General features: G+C 36.9%; 2 protein-coding genes across 3 annotated transcripts in view; one reads left to right on the top strand and one right to left on the bottom strand.

Annotated features, from left to right (window-relative positions):
* Positions 1 to 18146, bottom strand: part of LOC134212534 (fatty acid synthase) — a 33576-nt gene extending 15430 nt beyond the window's left edge. For both annotated transcript variants that reach the window (XM_062690492.1, XM_062690491.1), the window contains exon 1: positions 17676 to 18146. The gene's annotated coding sequence lies outside the window, so the exon portion shown is untranslated. The remainder of the gene's footprint in view (positions 1 to 17675) is intronic.
* The window catches only part of LOC134212535 (exonuclease 3'-5' domain-containing protein 2-like), a 31868-nt gene that overhangs the window by 6780 nt on the left and 6726 nt on the right, over positions 1 to 18362 (top strand). The gene's annotated exons all lie outside the window — the stretch shown is intronic.

The raw sequence follows: 18362 nt of genomic DNA on the forward strand, positions 1-18362 counted from the left end.
TATAGTAGCTTGCGTGGAACACCACAAATAGCTGTCGACGACGCGACACCACGAGGGTTGTATCCAACGTTCGCTGATTCGATTAATTCAATTATTCGAATGATTGTGATCTCTCGGGTGACAGTCGTCTCTGTTGTTATCTTCCCCTGAATTGGCACACGTCGTCACTTCATTGTATTCGTTCGTACTACGGAAGTATTTTTTCTTGCCAAATTTGGCAAATTTGGCTTGCCACTGAAGTCAATTGATAAGCTGAGAAGGATGAGCTGATTAGCCGGTATCATAGATGCGATTAACTTCGAAGGAGCTATTGTAGGTTCGATACATATAGGAACGCGAACAATTGATAAGCTGCGGTGTTATTGATTGCAACCAGGGGAACTGTACCATTTTCCTGAGATACCTTCTCAAAAGCAAAGAATAAGGCATCAATTTCGATTCTACCCGCTAACATGGGTGCTCCTTCTTTTCAAATAGCTTTCCATGACTTTTTAATATGACGAATTTCAAAGCAATGAAGTGTAGAATTCTTTCTTTAATCTACCAAAAATCGCATTCATCATTCAGTTTTCCATATACTTCTCAAGATAATCTTTTTTTCGTTTACAAGTCAAGCTGACGTATGATTACCGACTTCGGAAAGATAGGGTCATTCTGCAGATTCAAATTTGAGACTGTCACGAAAAGTGGTCAGGAAGTTTTGGTCAATAACTCAGCCGTCTTCCCACAAATTTTTAGAGATTCTATTAAAAACAAAAGGTGTAAAATTATTGATAATTTGATTTAAAAACTGTTGAACTGTTAAAAAAAACTCTGAAATCTTCAGTTCAATCAAGTCCTCCCGGAGAGCAGACACGAGGGCCGCACGGCAGCACTCAGCTGTTGCAATACAATTGTTACTCAAGGTTCGGATTGCTGTTGGTGAGCAGAAAAGCGTTTAACGAAAATCTGCCTCTTGCAGGACCAGCATTTTATGAAAAGAAATTTTCTCTCGAGATAAATCGATCCTTTTTCGGACCACCATTATATACAAGTTGAAGGAATTGTCTCTAAATTACCAAACACAAACTCAGGAATTCATGGCGTCTAGTGAACACACATTTGAATTTTCTAACAATAATCAATACAGAAAAGCCGCATGGTACGCCTCAGAACATATTCATATTAAGAATTTCAAAATAAAATATTTACACTTCACGTAATCCTACGTCCAATTGACGGTCGTGATTCAGACACAACCTTCTTCTTTTTTAATATAAACTTTTTCGGCAATATTTTATCAATTTAGTTCATAGCTAGAAGATTGTTACAGTTCGTTTTGTGTTAGATTGAGTCTGTTTTGTTTGTTGATTATGTGTCTTAATCTAAGAAGACAGCCTGAAGGTAGCAAAAACATGATTAGTAGTGATTTGTCCCAAGTTCGATCCAGACAAATGGCACTAATTGATTCAGGTGCCCAAATAGGATAATAATCCTACACAAAAAGTCAGCTATGAATGTAAATGTAGCAAACTATTTGCTGCAGACAAAAGGCAATGCAAATATATTTGCGGGATTTGGCTGATGGACCAAGATCTCATATGAAACCTCGTCATATGCCGTAATAGGCACCACCTAGACGTCTCTCTCAGGGCCCCAAAAGAGAACGTGCATTATTTGAATTCAATATTTGTTACATATTGATTGTTTGAATCTTTATGTTTGTTTGAAAAATTGTAACTAATGCGTTCAGCGTTGTGCGCCTACTGTATGAAACAATTGTAACGTGGGGATTGTTACACTGGCGCCCAACGTGGGTCTGTTACAATTGCGCGCAACTAAATGACCCACAAATGTATTGTGCCTTGCAACAAAATGGCTCTTATAGATGTGAAAAATGTATCCGTAGAACAAATAGCATTTTCCAAATAAATGATAGTTAAAAAAAAACAAATAGCACGTGCTATCGAAGCATTCATCGCCACAATCCACCACGTGTCCGCCGATTTTTTTTCTGTTTTTCTTAGGCGACTATCTGGAACTCATTTTCTGATGCGATTAAAAATAAGCGAATAGATTTTTTATGAGCGGTACAGTATGTAATATGTCTTCTTGTTTAAGTTATAACTATAACTTATAACTACAGTCGACTCCCTACATCTCGATGTTCTGTATCTCGATATTTCTCCCTTTGTCGATGGTTTCCTCGGTCCCTTCAAACTACATACATTTGGGCACTCTACATCTCGATAACCTCCTTATCTCGATGTCTCTCTATCTCGATGGGTTCTGATCATATTTTACTCTGGATTCACTCTCCTTATATCAATATGTTCAAATTTTTAGGCTACTAGACCATCTGTGGATAATAACAAACATATCAACAACATGATATGACTTTTGTTTTGTTGTCGTTTTTCATAGCAACAAGCTTTTTTGGATCTAGTACCCATTTCAATAGACGAATCCAACTAAAAATAAGAAGAAGACACACGACGGTGTTAACTTTGACAGATCCTACAGCACAGCATAGGAAGATCATTTTAAAATGCTTGTAATAAATTCTAGACAAAATGTAATTAAAATCTGTTTGAAGCATGATACGGAAAAAGTTCGGAACTGTATGATAGATACATTTTTGGAAAATATTCAAAAAATTGAGATAAGCTTCCGAATATGTAATTCAGAACTTTTTCCGAACCCTACATTAATCAGATTTTAATTACAATTTGTCTAGAATTTATTATAAGCATTTTAAAATGATCTTCCTATGCTGTGCTGTAGGATCTGTCAAAGTTAACACCGTCGTGTGTCTTCTTCTTATTTTTACTTGGATTCGTCTATTGTCCTTCCATTCCTCGATCTCTCCCTATCTCGATGGTCCCTTTAATATCGAGATGTGGACAGGCGACTGTACTATAGTAGTTCGTTAATCCGTTATTTACGTTTCTGTTCAATGCTTTGCAAGAAACACGGTTAACGATTTTTCATGGATCTCGGAATCGATCCATGAAAAATTCTGTAGCTTGGTGGAAATTGGGTTACGGTTGGTTTTATTTAGTTCGAATACTTGTTAATATTCAATTAAATCTGTGTCATTTGTGTTAGATTGAGTATGTTTTGTTTGTTGATTATGTGTCTGGATCTAACAAGAAAGCCTGAAAGTAGGCAATAACATGATTGGTAGTGATTTGTCCCAAGTTCACTCCAGACACAGACGTCGAATCGTTAATGCCAAATGGCACTAATTGATTCGGGTGCCCAAACATGATAAGAATCCTAAAAAGAAAAGGTTAGCTATGAATACAGCAAACGAATTGATGTTGACAAAATGCGCAATACGCAATGAAAATATATTTACGGGATTTGGCTGTCGTATCTACTACTATTTTTAGCGATTATTTTATGCATGAGTTTGTCATACGTCTACACTTTACAGTTCATATAGCCTATCATAAGGCTATCCCCTTATAGTTTGTATAGGCAATGCCACTTCTTAGGGATGACTTGAACGAAAATGGTGATTAACTGTGTTTCAATCAACCGTCTAAGACGAGTTAAAATATTTTTTCTGAAAATGTGGCTGTGTTTCAACTTTATGTTACCTCTAGAACCCATTGTAAAACGTGGTACATAGTATACAACGTGGATAAAAAGATTTATTATTATCAGCTATGCGTTATAATACAAGTAAGCTATTGTTTATCTCAGTGGTCCTCAGCATGCGTACTATCTAGGGCCGCATAGCAATTTTGAATTGTTGAAGCGGGCCGCAGTACATTTGCAAGCTTTGTTCTTCGTTTCATGTAGAATTTTACAGCTGAATCAAAATTATTTTTATTATCTGTTTCACATTAATTATCTGTGTTAAATCTGAAGTAGAAGACTTGTAAAAAACATTTTTTTTCGGGTTTTATCACCGTAGCTGACTTTTTAGCATTGTTCGCAGAACATATAGGTATTAATCTATTTTCCCAAATGATCATATGTTTTCCGATTCTAGGATTCTGAATTTTTTTAAGGATAATTGTTCACTACACAAACAGTAACAATTCCTTAACCTTATTCTGTCAGTTCAAGGGTTCCAATATGTGCCTAAATGCATGGAATAAAGAAACTGATAATTTTATTTCCTATTTGGACATTCAAAGTTTTGAAATCTCCAATTCTGTGCCATTGAACAGATCAAAAATTAGCCTTCGAGAAACCATTGATCATAACTTGTCGTGTCAAATAACGACAAACAAAGCCAGGTGAACTTGCCAGTAGTTTTGAATAGAAATCGAATAAATTTGAATTCCTCAATATTTACCGTGTTTCTAGATTTCTGATCAATTGAATTTTACAGAAACCTTTTATTCATCAACTAATCGGAGCATGGGAAAATTCTTGACTTTGTTAAATATTTTAGGTACCATCGTTCGAGGGTTCTTTTGACAAATCGGGGGCTATTTTGGATATTTTGAAACAATAATCATAACGTAAATTACTCTCAAATTGCCATTATCACCATCCGAGTGTCGTGTTGATAGTTGGATAGCAACTTTCAGTTTCAAATTTGATATTTTATCCGTTTACTTTTTTTAGAAAATCAAAAATCCAATGTAGCCCCCGGAGTCAAAAGAAGTAGCGTAAAGTATGTTGATATTCAGTTTATTTTATGGAGTTAAAAATAAAGCAAATTTAAATTGTGCCGAACCCTAACTTGTATTAAAAGTTTCCTCATTTCAGAGCAGTATATGGCAATATTAGTTTGACCAGAAGTTTAACATTTAGTTCGTTTGAATCTGCGAAAAAATGGACGAAGTTGCTATTTTCATAGCCCGGGGCAATACCATCGAAGTTGGCCTACGTAGCATCTTTGAAGTGATAAATTCTTACGCTTAGAATCATAGGGGCGTAACTGTATTGATCGATTTCTCTAAATTTAATTTTTATTTAATCATGATCATTATTATGTGAACTTGGCAGATTCCCTAAGTATAACAAACAACTGAGGATGATTAGAAGCGTTTCGGATCATCTAAAGGTTATCAACGGGCCACATGTAGTGTAGATTCTGAAAACCTTCGCGGGCCGCAGGAAAAGGCTTCGAGGGCCGCATGCGGCCCGCGGGCCGCACTTTGGGGACCACTGGTTTATCTGATACCAATATCAGCTTGGGTTAATTTGCAAAATTTGGTAGACAATCGATCCAGTAACGTTCATTGACGTGTCTGGAAATTGCTGATAATAGGAAATAAGATAAGAAACTAATAAATGTGCCGTTAATTATGATGATGCATTTAGGCTCTGAAAGATATGCGGATTTTAACCTCAGCTCAAGTTTTTTTTTTATTTTAGAACTGAAATGTTTTCTGTAATCACAACCAATGCTCTCAATCGAAGGGAACCAACAAATTGCAATTCTAGCCCTCATCTATTGTTTTTGTACAGTAGATCAGTACTGTTGAAAACCAACTTTTCCGCATGTTAGATCGCAAAATAATTTTGAAAACGAATTCTGACGTTATCCATTTGAATTTGGATCTGAAATGGACATTGAATTATATTTAAACGGTTTCGTGTAATACTGGAATATCGAATAATATTTACATATCAAATGTTGACTGTGAAGCACGTTAAGGTCACTCCTGACGGAATCCAAGTTTAAAAGTGCTCGCGTTTTCGGGGGCACACCACTCGATATGGAAGCAACGCACAACTGTCATTTTTATTATTTCACGCATGCTGCGACGCAGCAAAGCTAAATCAACAAAAATGACAGTTGTGCACCGCCTCTGAACTGAGTGGTGTGCCCCCGAAAACACGAGCACTTTGGAACTTGGATTCCGTCAGGAGTGACCTTAAATAGTATTAAGTTTAACTTGGAAAAGAAATTCAATATATATTAAAAGCTACGTTTTTTTTTTTAATTTGATGATTTTATTTATAAGTTCATTTACCTAAATCCATTATCTCAGATTTTTTTTTCCAAAAATTGTTTGACAAAGCAAGAAAAACTAATCCATCTGACATATCCACCACATGCACTCATCTATTGAAGTCAAAAAATATAAATAATTGTCGAGTCAAAATTTTTTTTTCCAAGTTCGTTTATTTGGTAGGCTCAGGCGAGAGTCAAAATTTGTAAGAACAAAACCGTCAATTTGAAACACGTAAATACTGTTGGTAGGATTTTCCGCTCAAGGAAATTCTCGGGTTGGAAATTTTCTCTATTTCCCTGGGCATAAAATAATCGTCGTGTTAGTCTCGTGTACGTGTTACAAAGTGTATGACCAAACTCTTATGTGATTACGTGTAACAGTTCAAAATTAAGAAATAATATTCGAAAACACGAAACTTCTTATTCGGTTTTATTCAAGTTTAAACTCAATGGAATGCTTTCATACCTATCAAGATACTCTTCATTGATTTCGCATCTGTTTCGCAAATGTTTACGCCCCTGATGACTGACTGACTAACGGAGGCGATCGGCGGATCGCGTCGTTGGAGCGCATAGTTGATTGTCATGCCACATTCATCACATCAACAAACGAATGATGTAAGTTTGGCTGAGCAGTTCAAAATTCGCTCTGTTTTTGGTTTCATCGTCTTGAATGAGAAAAATGAAAATAAAAAACTCGCGCCGCAGTTTGACCGGAGAAAGCCATCTGCGCAGCAGCAATAACAAATCCATAATAGCTGTGCCTCGGCTCTAGGTTACCTCATTTGGTTTGCGATTTTTGGAGGGGTTTGCCAAAATAAAAAAAAACAGGTGTGCTGGCTGAAAGAGTTGCGGCTTGAAATCAACTGGCGTTTTAGCACAGAAAATAAACAACAAATCTTTTGAGTTTGGCCTTTGAAATGGCGATGCTCTCTATGGTCATCGAACTCCTAATAGGTATTTGAGCATCGTTGGGTCAAAGGAATTCCTGCATAGTCGTTGTCTTTGGCGATCTAATTTTGTAGGGATCGTATTACATATTAAAGCGCATACATACTGTTACTTGCAAAATTGAGTGCATCTTTTAAACTAATTTTAGATATAGTTCTACTAGCTTTTATTTAAATCATCCTCAACATCTACCGTTTTCTCTGTTTATTTACATCTATTTTTATTAGCTACCAGCTGGGTTTCCTCAATTTCTTCATATTTTCTACCCGTTTCCGATTATCTAAAGAGTGTAAGACAGTACTCCGAAGATAGTTTCAATGTACCGTAACTGTGTTGCCCAGCTGCCCTGAATGTATTTTACAAAGCAATGTTACTGCTTTTAACTTTTTTTTTGCATTTTGATCTAAATTCAATCAGTAGGTACCTTATAGGACGTTTTTGCGTTAATTTTTAACATTTTTAAACATTTTACACTCGTATGGATAACAGAATAAAAAAATATTGAAATCAATTAAAAGAACCCTAGGGAACAAGCAGGTTGTCTTTGAAATTTTACATCCATTTGTCTAATCCAATCTAATCTTAACTGCCTAGGGCCGAAAATCTCGTAAATAAAGATAATTCAATTCAATTAATCTTAATTTTGCGAGTGACTGCAGAATACAAAAATCATCTGAAATGAACCCGATTCAAAAATGTTTGTCCAAAATATCTAGGACCTTAGAAAATACATGGACTTTCCGTTCGTCTTATCAGATTTTTTTAAATCATTTTTTTTTTAATTTAACCATAAACTTTAACTTTATTAGGGTTTCGACTTTTCGTTTCAATGAGTCCAAAGCAAGCGTTTTTCGGGCCGAGGGAGAATCTTTTTTCGTTTTTTATTTTGAGGATAATCTTTCTCCCATCAATCTTTTCTCTATAATTACAGAAGATAAACGAAAAAAATCCTTTCTCGTTTTATCACTTTTACACCTCTCACTCATTTTTCGCTAGAATTATCGCAGAACAATTACAAAATTGTATGAACACGCCGGGATTCGAACCTAGAATAGTAACAATAATAGCCGTACGGATGCACTAACTCTAACCACATAACCACATCACCATGCTATCTGTATCAAAGCATACTTGTTCCACATACGTTACCACCATTTGCATTGATGATGCCACGAAAAGACTCAAATATGAAAGAAAAAGAACAAACCAACGTTTGGCGGCAATTGAAGTGAGGTTATGGTTATCACTCTCCAGGCTGTTTTTCTTTCCCGAAAAGCGATTTCTCCCCGATAATTTAAGTGACGGAGCATCCCGTGCCCCTGAAATTGAGTGTGCATTACGAACCATGTTTATAATACAGAACTTACGTAACGTCTAGTCATCCAAATAAATCTAAAATAACGTTCCTTTCGCATTTATTTCAATAAAATCGACATTGTTATGATTTCAGGACCTTACATAACCAACGGGACTGATAATCCCGGTTCAAATCAAACAACCGGTCACAAGTTCAGGCTCAAGGCAACACAAGCGGCAAGGAAATGAGGATGATCGTCGCTATAGACCGTGGCGTGATAGTAGAAATGTAAACAAAAACATTACGTTGCGAGAGTGTATTTATATAATCGCAATTGGACGTCTAATTGGGAAACATATTCGGAAAAATAGCTGACAACGTAGTAGTTTTAATCAACCATGTCTGCCCTTCAATAATGTCTGCCCTTCAACAATGTCTGCCTATAATTGCATCACAATACAAATTTTTGATGATCTTGAAGGTTGAATTCGGAATCTGTAATTTGATGATATGGAAATGCTAATATCATTTTCAAAACTTAGGCGTACATGTTCATGATAGAGTTAGAGGCGAAGTTATAGAATTGATAGTTCCATTAGGATACGGCAGTCATGCAGAATTTTTTTTATAGAAGTCGATTTGAAAGTGAGTGGATGGCAATATTTGTGATGGTATATATCGCACGACCTTCCTTCTGCCAAACTCCCTTGGAATACAACATCACACCTTATAAGTTAGTAAAGTTATACAATAGAGTGGGTCATTTTTTTAAATCAATTGTTTTTCGAAGCCATTCTGGGTCCTGAACAACTGTGCAGAATTTGAGACCGATTGGTTGCTTCCTCGCTTTTCGCATTGCGTTTGAAGTTTGTATGGAAATTAGTATTGGAGAACGTGTATTTTTGCATTTCTACTACTAGAGGTTTCAGTTCATCGTAAACCAAGTGGCACATTGCGTAAAAGTATAACCCAAAGGATGCCGAAAAACTTTGCTGAAGAAGGCACGTTGCTGGAACGTTTACGAAAAAAGTTATAACGCTTCGAACATTGAGTGTTCAAACCATATGCAAAAAATCGTTTATTCTGCCAGCACTGCCGTACTACGTAGACCAACAATTTAACTGAGTGTTACTTCACAATAATTGATCTTCTAGGGCTATTGAGCTAATGGGAGTTATCCGGAATTATTTCACAAAGAAAAAAATCCGACAAGAAGGAAGATGAGTGTTGCCCTTCGATAACCATAGGTTGTCCGGTAGTGCTGGCAGAAACATTGATTTCTTGCATATGGTTTAAACAATCAATTTTCGAAACGTAATAACATTGTTTATAGACCTTCCAGCTACGTACCTTCTTCGGCAAAGTCTTTCAGCATCTTCCAGACTATATGCTAACGTATTGAGTCACGTGATTGATGATAAATTGAAGCCGCTAAGAGCAAAAATTTTAAAAAGTACGTTTTCCCATATTAATCTCCATGTAAATTTAAAACGCGATGCGGCATGCGAGGTTACAACCAATCGAGCCCATATTTTGCACAGTTGGTTGAGGTCCCAAAACGATTCAGAAAAACCTTGATCTCACTTGATCGGACGAAGTTTGCGTTTTTCCATACAACTGCGCCCCACTTTATTATACAATCTGTGTAACAAACAAATGTTGAAGATGGTAAAAATAAATAAATTATGCATAGCTAGTTGCAAATATGTTTTCGAGAAACATTGAGAAAATTCACCATCGATATCTTTCATAGTTGGAGCTTAGAGCTGAGTGCAAGTTAATTTCTTAATATTAATAATTTTGGTTTAGGAAAACGTGATTGATTTTTACCAGATTGCAATGCTTTGTAATTTTCGAGGGAAATCGATTGATGTACACTACAGTAAACGATCGATAACTTCAATGCTTTTTATCAGCAATTCGTAAACTGCAACAACTTCAAAACGATGGAAATTCGATTCCCAAGAGGAAGGTTCTGGATGGATTCCGACTGAGCTCCTCACAAAAATTTGTCTGAAGCCCAATAAAAATTGTATGTGTTGAGCCATTTTGTCCTACAAGTCTCCTAAACAAATTTACCCCACCAATGCATTCTGTATTCGAATATATGTCATAAATGAACCGAATGAATCGGTGGAAACTGATGGAGGGGAGTGAGTTTATGAATTCGTCTCAATTTCTGAAAGAAAATCGTCCGAATTTGTTGAAAGCATCTTTGCTGAATTTCTGGAAGGAAATCGCCCTACTGTTAGTTCGATGGCTCAAAATGGTTAGGTGTGTAAATGAATTAGTTATTATATGTTTTAGACTAGGAAAAAATGATTTGTAGTCTTAGAACATCATAATAGCTCTGGCTTTGTCTAGATAGTATATTACAAGGGATACTAAATAACTAATTTATTTAAAATTGCTTCATAGTCAGGGAAATGTAATAGTGATAATGTCTTCTTACTTGAAATAGCAAAAAATATGGTCATTTCCAACAGTAAATTAACAAGGCCGTAAAATGTTATTCTTGATTGTAGGTTAATGATCTTTTTCTGTTTCGATCGAACGCGCTTCAAAAGATCGAAGCCATCAGTTTAGTAAGCTCTACTTTTGAGATCATGTTATGTAGTGTTTCCTGTGATCACGAAATCTTCGAGCTTTACCATATTTCAAAATCCGATGCCTTATCAAGAGTAAATATATTAATTGGGTTTTCTGCACTATTAAATGCAATTGTTCAATTTAGTACTTGGCCATGATAGCACATCAGTTCTATATTTGCTAATTTTTCTAATATTTAACCATAGGCCTTGTATATGATCGTCTTGACTGTCCAGTGTCCATTGACTACATTTGTTATTCAATTTCGCTGTAGCTACAAAAAATCACTGCCTAGCTGCTCGTTATAATAATGTGGGTATCAGCATTTAGTTCCGACTTCCTTGCTGTATCAGTATTTAGTATTATTGGAAATCGTAGCGCGTGTTACATTACATGTAAACACGAATCCATATAAATTACGACACACAACGCTGTTAATATAAATAACCTAAGTATGCAAATAATGAAGCAAACAAATGTGTGAGAAAAAACATCCTCACTCTGCATACTTAGCACTTGGCTGGAGTAACTTGTGTCTTCCTGGATGTGACTAACTTCTCATGTTGAATATGAATTGAACAATTATTGTTGTATCTATTGCATTAAATTTTCTTCTTGACGAAGGTAATTAATTCTGTTCAATAGTATTGTAATGATAAAAATTGACTAAAATAAATAACGTTGCACAAATTTAAACAAACAAAATGTTTCAACAAGGTTATAGATGCTGTTGCGTAACATATGGAAGCAAATTCCCATCCTCATCTCTGTCCATCGACCCATCTCTCCGCGTGTGCCATCGTTTGTTATCGCGTAGGTAAATTTCTGCCAGTCGCGTAGGTTATTACGCGCGATCGTAGCTTGACGATCGATATTTTTTCAATGGGGTCTATATTGTGGTTGATTGATGCGACGACGGCGCGGGCAATATCACCTAATCGTCGTCGCATTATCAGTATCGCACAGTTTACTAAGGAGGCTTCAGAGGCCAAGTCTCCTCGACGCGGCCGTCAGCGTACGCGACCGAACCAACAACGGTCACACGGCCACGTGCTTGAGGATGTGAGGTGGAGTGTAATGATATGAAACGTTAAAAAGAACAGTGCAAAACCGATAAGTGACTTCGATGGGTGGGGTGATGGGAATGATTATTGGTTGAGCTGTTTGCTTATTTGTTTTGTGACACAGTTACCTATTATAGTGGCGAATTAGTGTGTAATGTTCGCAAATTGTGTGGATTGAAGAACTACCACTCAATGAATAAATATAATATGTGTACGAAACGTAAAATAACTTTTGATGTTTAAGCTCACATTATGTCTGAGGTTAAGTCTAAAAAAATCAGCATTGCATATGAAAGACATATTCAGCATTGCATTTCCCTTAGCCTTGAAAATATGTTGTCTTCGAACAAATTGCAAAATCGAACATCGCAATCAAATCTTGACGTCCAAGAATTCATCAACCGCCTTGTCATTGAAATCAAACACGAAGAAGCAGCTTTTTTTTGTGCAAAATCAAAAACTATTCGTTGTGTTCCGGTTGACGAGCAGAATAGAGTGAATACATTTTCATTTTGATTTTGGTCAAATAAACTGCTTTAGAATTTTGATGATGACGTCAATACAGTTTTAAAGCTTCGACGCATCTGATATTTGCTTCCCGTTTACTACAAATCATTATTCGTATACATATTTATTTGGCATTTGAAAAATGCTTTTTGACGAACTGGTGCGTGTATGTATACTAAAACTAAGGATCACACATCAGTGACTCCAACGCGCATTTACGGAGCACCATGTTTATTTTATTTATCAATAGATGAGGTTCTCATTCATCCAAGCCGGTTATGCCGGTTGATTAGTATATCCCCAAAACACTGTAGCCGCCTAACTTTCGCATCCGTGGCAGAAATCTTCGCACACAACGTTGTTGCTATCCAGATCATGGCGTTTGCTCGATGGGTAGGGTAAATACAAAGTATCTTAACAAAGAAATCGACCAATTTCCGCAAATTTAATGACCCGTCGAATGTACTTCAATGAAGAAGTGAGTGCAGAACAGCGAAATGTGGAAGGTGCCGGCAGACACGCTTTTGTCAATCAGTTAATAAAGATTGTCGGTGTAAGTAGGCGCTGGAACTGGAAGAGTAACCATCCAAAGGGTATTTGAAAAAAAAACCTTAGGGTTCTTTCTAAAATTACGTAACGCTAAATTTAATGATTTTGGACCCCCACTCTCCCCCTCGTAACACTTTTTGTGTGAAAGGTTAATTTTTTTGTATGGATCGTAACACTCGGTCCCTCCCTCCTCCTACAGCGTTACGTAATTTGTGAAAAGCTGTATGACTACTGCTGTATGACAATTTTGAAGAACTAAAATTTTACACGTGAAAGAGTGTTCGAGGAATTGCTTCGCCCACAAAGCAAGTCAAGTAAATTTAAAAAAGATATTTATGAAAAATGTTATTAGAAATTTAAAATTTTCATCGATTCAAGAAAAGTCTATATGTAGTCAAACTTGATGTAGCTCGGTTCTACAAATTCTCGTAATATATTCCAGAAATAGTGAAGCAAATCGACTTTCTCAGTGTTCTGGAACGCTTCGTTTTTTGCACTCATTCATGTTCGTCTCCCGGATTTAACCGGTTGTTTGGATTGCTCCATCATCGCTAGATACAGGCAGTCAATTCGATTGATAAATCGGGTAATCATCCTCCAAATGTAAGGGGGGGGGGAGGCAACTCCTTAATATTTCCGTCGAGTGAGCATGTGTATCGTCGTCACAACAGTTGATGTAGGTAGTAGTTGATGTAGGTAGTAGTTGTTCGATCCACAATGTGCTCTCCCCAGCCAGCCGGTCAGCCAGACATCACCTGATTTTCTGGCTCTCTATTGTAAAGTTTGATGCCATTCTATGGTTCTCTCATTCGCGTTTGCTTGCGTTTGCGAAAAAAAATTATCGCATCTCTTCAGGCCAAACGGCGGTCGGATCGGGAGGCGCGCGGTATTTTTTCACCGTTTTTCTTTTCTCTTTGTTTTCGGTCGATGGATACATCGTGTGAGTTGTTCCGTTAAAAGCTGAACAAATTCGGAATCGGATGATGTGTTGTTGTTGGTGCTTGGTGGTGACTGTTGGGGTAATAAGGCTAGTTGTTAATACTCATGTAAGGTATTAATGTTTTTTACAGGCGCTCCCAAGCTGGAGTGACGCAAATTTCCGCTGGATGGGCATTGTTTTGTGGCTTTTTGTTTGTAATCATTATTGTAGGTGTACTTATGCAAAATCATCTTACAATACGCGCAAAATTGGTAAGGTGGCTAAATGTATCCATTTTATTTATTTGTGATACCTTGTGGATAGACAGCAATTGATTCTTGAGTTACATAATACTTAAATCCGGTTCCAAGGGAAGATCCAACTGCTTTGGCCTTTTCTATAATAGTGCTACGTAATTGGAAGACGATGTCTACGTGATCGCTGTCAAAAATACTTAATCGATTTCGTTGAAAATGGAACCATAGAATGTCAAACAACAAAATTGATATCATTCTAACAAAGTATGGATATTTGTAAGCTCATCCAACATGGCAGACTATGGTGGGCTGGACACGTTGTTCGTATGCCGGAAGAGCTCCAAGTGAAGACAATATTTAATGAATAAACCGGACAAGGCCGTAGGCTTCGTGGTAGGTGTACACGATGGTTTCTGCAGTTGAACAAGACCTGACGGCGCTAATCCTAACCTTCAGGGCGACTAAAAGCGATTGGTACAGGATCGAGCCCAGTAAATGCTCCATTTGGCGTTGGCTTATCGATCTGCAGCTTTAGCCCAAAAGTATTTTGGCCATAAGGCAAAAAGTATTTTGGCCATAACTTCCGATCCCATAGTCCGATCTGGCCAATTTTCAATAGGAAGCAATGGGACATCATTCTGCGTCGAATACAACTTGTTGCGAGAAAATCGGTTAAGGATAAATGCCTGAAAAATGAGTGACATTTTTTAATCAATTTTTCTATAAAAAAGGGATATTTTGGCCATAACTTCCGATCCCATAGTCCGATCTGACCAATTTTCTATAGGAAATAATGGTAGAGTATCCTGCGTCGAATGCAACTTTTTGCGAGTGAATCGGTTAAGGATAAGTACCTGAAAAATGAGTGAAATTTTTTTTTGGGTTGGTGCGCACAGACACACACACATACACACACAGACATCACCTCAATTCGTCGAGCTGAGTCGATCGGTATATAACACTATGGGTCTCCGGGCCTTCTATAAAAAGTTTGTTTTTGAAGCGATCATATAGCCTTTACGTATACTTAGTATACGAGAAAGGCAAAACAATCAATCAATTGTGTTCCAAGTTGGTTTTTTAAGGACAAGGCCAGAGTATAGAAATCTCAAGAAGAGTGAATCAGATTATGATTGCTTGTTGAATTTCAAGGCAGCAGTAGAAGTAGCGTTAGCAGGTCTTTATCCGGAAAAATCAAAAACATTGTATGAAAGCGTGATACAAAAAAATGACGAATGGAAAATCTATATACATGAATTGCTGTCTGTCTGTCTGACCTTTATAGATTCGAAAACTACTGAACTGCCATGAATCGCAAGTCAGTACCATCTGCATTTTAATTAATTTTGAGCTAGAACCGGGATTCACTTTCTATTTGTATAGAGCTTGCTGACGCTTCCCGATGCTGACGATCCCTTGCGGAAGCGTTTCCCGATGAAAACAAATAGTATCTCCTCCATTCGCGTGCAAGAGAAAGATGATTAACTTCAGCAAGCCTTATATAGATTTAGCTATGCTAGTCAAAACGGGAAGTTCGTTCTAGAAAATTGAAAATCTATGCCAAGTCGAATTGTCCCATAACGAAAAGTAACCGCAAGTCAGTCCCAATGAAAATAGCATAACATAAATTGCAATAAGCCATTATAACTTGTTTGTTTAGTTATATTTCTTCAGAAATGACCATGGGTCATGATATAGAGGCTGAAAAATGATTTTTAATAGCATTTTTGAAGCATTTCTGTAGGTTTACTGTTCTGGCAAATTCGTCCAGTATGATTTACTATCGTTATTGACGAGTGGTAAAATAACTTTCAGCAAAGAAGCTTTCCTCTCCCTTTAAGGGCAGCCTGTCGTTTTAGCGTGTCTTGCAGAAGGATTCTATAACTTTGAATCTGTTTCATTTGTTTTGCCTTTCTCGTATACTAAGTTTTCGTAAATAGATTGCATTGATAGATCGGCTCACTTCCGTCGAGAGCATTGCCGTAAAAAAGCTTGAAACGTTTCTTCTTGAAAAATTATGTGTTTTTCACTTCCTGTATCCAAGTCTTCCCGTTAGACTTAGTGTACGTCAATAGCAACAAAGATATCAATCAAATTCTGAATAGCGAAAGCATACCCAAAATTATTATTATATAATCAAGTAGTAACTACGACTTGCTATGAATAATGCAACTCATAACCAATAAATACTTTTTTATTTTTTTTAATGTTTAGCAAACTTCTAATTTTTCTTAGTTCAAAATAAAACAATAGTTAGGAATTTGACATAATGGATTTTTTGTTTTGAATATTCATTACATAACATTTAGTACGAGTTGATCAGATAACATTTAGTAAGAGTAGTAACGAACCCCTTCCTACAAAATTGGCACCAATTTTTTCCGAAAAAAATATCATACTGTGGAGAAAATCAGAAAACGCAACAAATTAATGACGGGTTGCTTTTAGTTCTTTCCACGCATAGAAGTCAATGTCATGATGCTCGATATCAAACGAAATGTCGAACTTCAAAAAATACAAATAACATGATCACACAACATCAATCTGCCTTTAAATTAGGCAAACGGCTCTACTCATGAGATCCCGTCAAATTCATTTGATCTCCGATATGTTTTCCGCAATTTGTTAATGTTTCCACTTCTTCTAAGATTCAAGTCAAAGTTCGATTCGGGATTCGTTTGACTGTTTCAAAAATAAGTTATTAATAAAAATATCAAGATTTTTTCCTAATTTTACTAAATATTTAAAACGATTAATTTCCATGAATTTTTTTCTAGTGGTCGAAGCTAATAGATTCTATTATGTCTGATAGTCACATCAGTTGTCTAGAATAATTAGTGTAGCAACAAATGTTGACGATTCAAAAAACGAATGTCAAAATCATAATTCCCTCTTTGAAATAACTTTGTATTATGGATCTGTTATTTGTTTCGTATTTCCACTATTCAAATATAGAGTAATAAAAAACAACATCCAGCTACCAATTTGAACTAATAACGGAATTAATTTTTATATCACTAACTTACTGCCATTCAAGAAGTATGTATTGTATATCGAGTGTAATGAACAAATTTGGCATGTTACGGACCAACAAATGTACAGTGATTATTAAAAAAACTTCTATATTCTTATTATTAATGTTGAAGTTAAGAGTAATTCAGCTGTTTTATATGAATCAGTTAGCTTCGACTTCAACTTCCATTAACACACAATCTGCTTAACAAAATCTCAACTGACGATTCTGCAAAATATCACGCCACTTTTCTCCCACCAGCATGAATGACTTTCATGTTCACATTGCCACCGCTGCTGCTGTTGGGGTTTCAAAAAATTCACATTGTTTCGGCGTTTAATTTTTGCTTGGTTTGTGGCTGGCGAAAGCCACGGATTTAAATCCTACACAGCTGGATATTCGCGTTCGCGAGCTAATAGTTACATTCTCGCCATTTTTGGCTCCCATCAACACACAATTTGCACCACACTATGCTCGTAACCGTTCAAAATTCGAAGCTAACTAAACACCAGGGCCTAAACAGAAGAGGTCGATCCCCTTTTGAATTTATTTCATTTCGCTTTTCCAGTCGACGCACAAGTCCGCTTGACTAAATCTAACTATGTCCATTAAATGAAAACTCACCGTTAGTTCAGCTAACGCCGAAGGGAAACTACACACTTGTTGGTGTCCTTAGAAGGATCCTTTCTGTACTATTCAGCAAGTTTTAGAACACCTTCTCACTAGGAAGTCCAGAAGACGACTGAACTCCTCAGCAACCTGCGGCGCTTCAGATCAGATTCTTGAAGGATCTTCGATTTCTCGCGAACCAACACTTACGGGCTCTCTTCCTGAGCACACTCCTCACACACACTCTGGCTTTTGAGCTGGATCACACCACTTTTTTATCAGGGTGCGCGACGACCAGTTGTTATTATTGATCCTCACTATACTTCGGTGCACTCTGTTATCACTTGTTTTTGTTTCAATTGCCTCTGTTGATCTTTTGCTCGTAAAATCACACACTTTTCAGTTGACTTTGCAACTACCTTTGAGGAAGCGGTCGTCAAGCGATTGACACGCGAGATTCTTAGAAATACAGCTTCTTTCGAAGGAACAACTACCCGATCTGAACCCGTTGAAGCAAAGCTTCGAACTAAATCTTTTTCGCTGCGTTGGCTTGTACTTATTCACTTCCGAAATGCGCGAGCGGAATGTAGATCCTCTCTCTCTCGCGCGCGCGTTCTCTTTTGATTGCACTCTTTCTCAGGCGGAGGCACTTTCTTGGCTCGTGAAATTCGCGCACTGATAACTTCTTCACTTCCAAGCGCT

The sequence above is a fragment of the Armigeres subalbatus genome, chromosome 2, assembly GCF_024139115.2.
Source record: "Armigeres subalbatus isolate Guangzhou_Male chromosome 2, GZ_Asu_2, whole genome shotgun sequence".
NCBI classification, from domain to species: domain Eukaryota; kingdom Metazoa; phylum Arthropoda; class Insecta; order Diptera; family Culicidae; genus Armigeres; species Armigeres subalbatus.